Source organism: Protobothrops mucrosquamatus, unplaced genomic scaffold, assembly GCF_001527695.2.
Source record: "Protobothrops mucrosquamatus isolate PMUCROS unplaced genomic scaffold, P.Mucros_1.0 scaffold1560, whole genome shotgun sequence".
In the NCBI taxonomy this organism is placed as follows: domain Eukaryota; kingdom Metazoa; phylum Chordata; class Lepidosauria; order Squamata; family Viperidae; genus Protobothrops; species Protobothrops mucrosquamatus.
The window spans coordinates 46,787-50,082 of record NW_015387729.1 but is presented as its reverse complement, the minus strand read 5'-3'; positions in this window follow the sequence as shown (position 1 = coordinate 50,082).

Below are 3,296 nucleotides of genomic sequence, written 5' to 3'. Positions count from 1 at the left end.
AGACAAGTGACTGTCCAGCCTCTTCTTAAAGATTTCCAGGGATGGAGGGCCCACGATTTCTGGTGGCCAGCTGTTCCACTGGTTAATTGTCCTCCCTGTAAGGAAGTTTCTCCTTAATTCCAGGTTGCTTCTCTCTTTGGTCAGTTTCCAACCATTGTTTCTTCTCCTGCCCTCCAGTGCTTTGGAGAATAACGTGATCCCCTCTTCTTTATGGCAACCCATCAAATACTGGAACGCTGCTATCATGTCCCCCTTGTTACAGATCAGATTTGGTCCAAATGATTAAATCCAATCCAAATATTAGAATTCATTTGGAGAACTCATTGGGTTTGAACTGAACATCCAGACAAATTTTCGAATATGCTGGGTGACTTTGGGCCAGTCACCAGGAGACTATGAGTTCTAGTCTCACTTTAGGCATGAAAGCTGTTGGGGTGACTTTGGTCCAATCACCAGGAGAGTATGAGTTCTAGTCTCACCTTAGGCATGAAGGCCAGCTGGGTAACTTTGGGACAGTCACCAGGAGAATGAGAGTTCTAGTCTTGCTTTAGGCATGAAGGCCATCTGGGTGACTTTGGGCCAGTCACTAGGAGAATGAGAGTTCTAGTCTCATCAGCCATGAAAGCCATCTGGGTGACTTTGGGCCAGTCACTAGGAGAATGAGAGTTCTAGTCTCATCAGCCATGAAAGCCATCTGGGTGACTTTGGGCCAATCACCAAGAGAGTATGAGTTCTAGTCTCACCTTAGGCATGAAGGCCAGCTGGGTGACTTTGGGCCAGTCACCAGGAGACTGTGAGTTCTAGTCCTGCCTTAGACACGAAAGCCGTCTGGATGACTTTGGGCCAATCACTAGGAGATGGTGAGTTCTAGACCCACATCAGGCGTGACAGCCAGCTGGATAGCTTTGGGCCCGTTCCTTTGTCCCGGCCTAGCTCATCAAGCTCAGAAGACAAGTCAGTTAGTCGATCCCTGTTGCAACATTTGGTTGATCCCCAAAAAGTGGACCATGCCTGTGGGAAAATACTAGGAAGAAGAATAGAGAAGCCCTTAGAGACAGTACTGGATTGGTCTAATATATAGTTTCTGTTCCGTCCTTTCCCATTTTCTGAGCTTTTGCCCTGCCCAGTTTTTATAATGAAGAGTCAAACATTAAGAATGCTCTACTTCTCCCCTTCTCCCAACACACACAGACACACACACACACACACACACACACACACACACACCTGTTATTGAGCATGGCAATAAAAATTTGAATTAGACAATGGAGACTTCCTGTTATAATAATAATAATAATAATAATAATAATAATAATAATAATAATAATAATAATAATAATAATAATAATAATAATAATAATAATAATAATAATAATAATAATAATAATAAAGTTGGAAGGGACCTTGGAGGTCATCGAGTCCAACCCCCTGCTCAGGCAGGAACCCTACACCATTTCGGACAAATGGCTGTCCAGTCTCCTCTTAAAAACTTCCAGTGTTGGAGCATTCACCGCTTCTGGTGGCAGGTTGTTCCACTGGTTGATTGTTCTAACTGTCAAGTAGTTTCTCCTTAGTTCTAGGTTGCTTCTCTCCTTGATTCATTTCCATCCGTTGCTTCTTGTCCTGCCTTCAGGGGCTTTGGAGAATAGCTTGACTCCCTCTTCTTTGGGGCAGTCCCTGAGATACTGGAAGACTGCTGTCATGTCCCCCCTCGTCCTTCTCTTCATTAAACTAGACATACCCAATTCCTGCAACCGTTCCTTATATGTTTTAGCCTCCGAAAAGATTCAGAGAAGGTTAATGAGGGTTATGAGGAGACCAGAAACAAAGAACAATTAAAAAGAACTGAGAGTGTTTAGGTTTGATGACAGAAGATGTTTGCATATATATATGCAGGTCTTGGCGTACTCGGGTCTTTTCCTGTGTAAGATTGAGAGTATCTTGGCGACGTTTCGACGAGATCCCACTCGTCATCTTCAGGCTGGGGTCTTCGGCTTCATGCTTGTGCGAGCAAAGTGTGATCAGAGCTGCCGTCTCTCTATAAATATTGGTGTGGGGGTGTGTGGCGTGCTGGCTTAGTTGCTGTAGGTGGGTTGGTTGGCTGTGTTGGAGTTATTGTTTGCGGATTGGTCGGCTGTTTCGTAACATCCTGAGTAGCTGAGGTGCTGGCTGTGTGCCCATTAGTCTTTTGTGTTGTAACGACCTGGGTAATGGGTTGTGTGATGACCTCCTGAGATCTAGTGTAGTGATATCCTGAGTTCTGTGTTGCAACATCCTGGGTGGTTGACTGTGTTGTAACGTCCTGAGCTTTAGCGTTGTAACCTCCTGAGTTCTGTGATGTGATGTCCAGAGCAGAAGGCCGTGATGTAACATAACGGGCTTTGGTTTGGCTCCGAGTTTGCGGTCTAACTCTGTGTTCATGGCATGTGTCCGTTTGCTTTGTGTGGGGGTCGGAGGGAGGTGCAGCAGCTGATGATGTTGTTGTGGTTTGGCTTCTGGATGGTGGTTGCATTTCGTCTGAGGGATGAGTTTGGGATTGGGTTTGGGTCTGGTGAGGGTGAATGGTGGTGGCGTCCTGTGTTGTTCTGAGTCCGGTGTCGGTACATATATATGTACATTACATACATATAATTTCCCAAATATCTGAAAAGATGTCACCCTGGACCAGGGGTAGGCAACCTTGGCTCTTTTATGACTGGTGGACTTCAACTCCCAGAATTCCTGAGTCAGCCATGCTGAGGGGAAAGGGAGAGGTTTCCAAGCTGAGCCATGCTGGCTCAGGAATTCTGGGAGTTGAAGTCCACAAGTCATAAAAGAGCCAAGGTGGCCTACCCCTGCCCTAGAAGATCAAATCTATTCTTGTTTCTCCCAGAGTGCAGGACAGAAAATAATGAGTTTAAATTACAGAAAGGAAGACTCATATTGAAATTTTAGAAAAGGAGTGGGTGCAGTGGAAGAAACTTCCTCTCAGTCAAAATGGTTTCATAGACAAACCATAAGAATAGATAAGTGATGCATTTGACTTGATATGTTCAAGTGAAGGATAGGTTACTTATCTGCTGGGGGATACTTGGGTTTTTGCATTGAGTAGGTGTCATGGTTCCGACAGATGAAACTCTTCAAAAGAACTTTGAGACATTGTTTACATTAAAGGATCTTTTATTCAAGTAGCATAATATCGGCACTGCATAATTGAAGCCAAAAACTGAATTCCCCTCATCTGGGCACATAGTATCAAAGCACAATTCCCTCCTCCAATTAACAGTCATAAATCACATTCCCCAATTAGCTTGAAG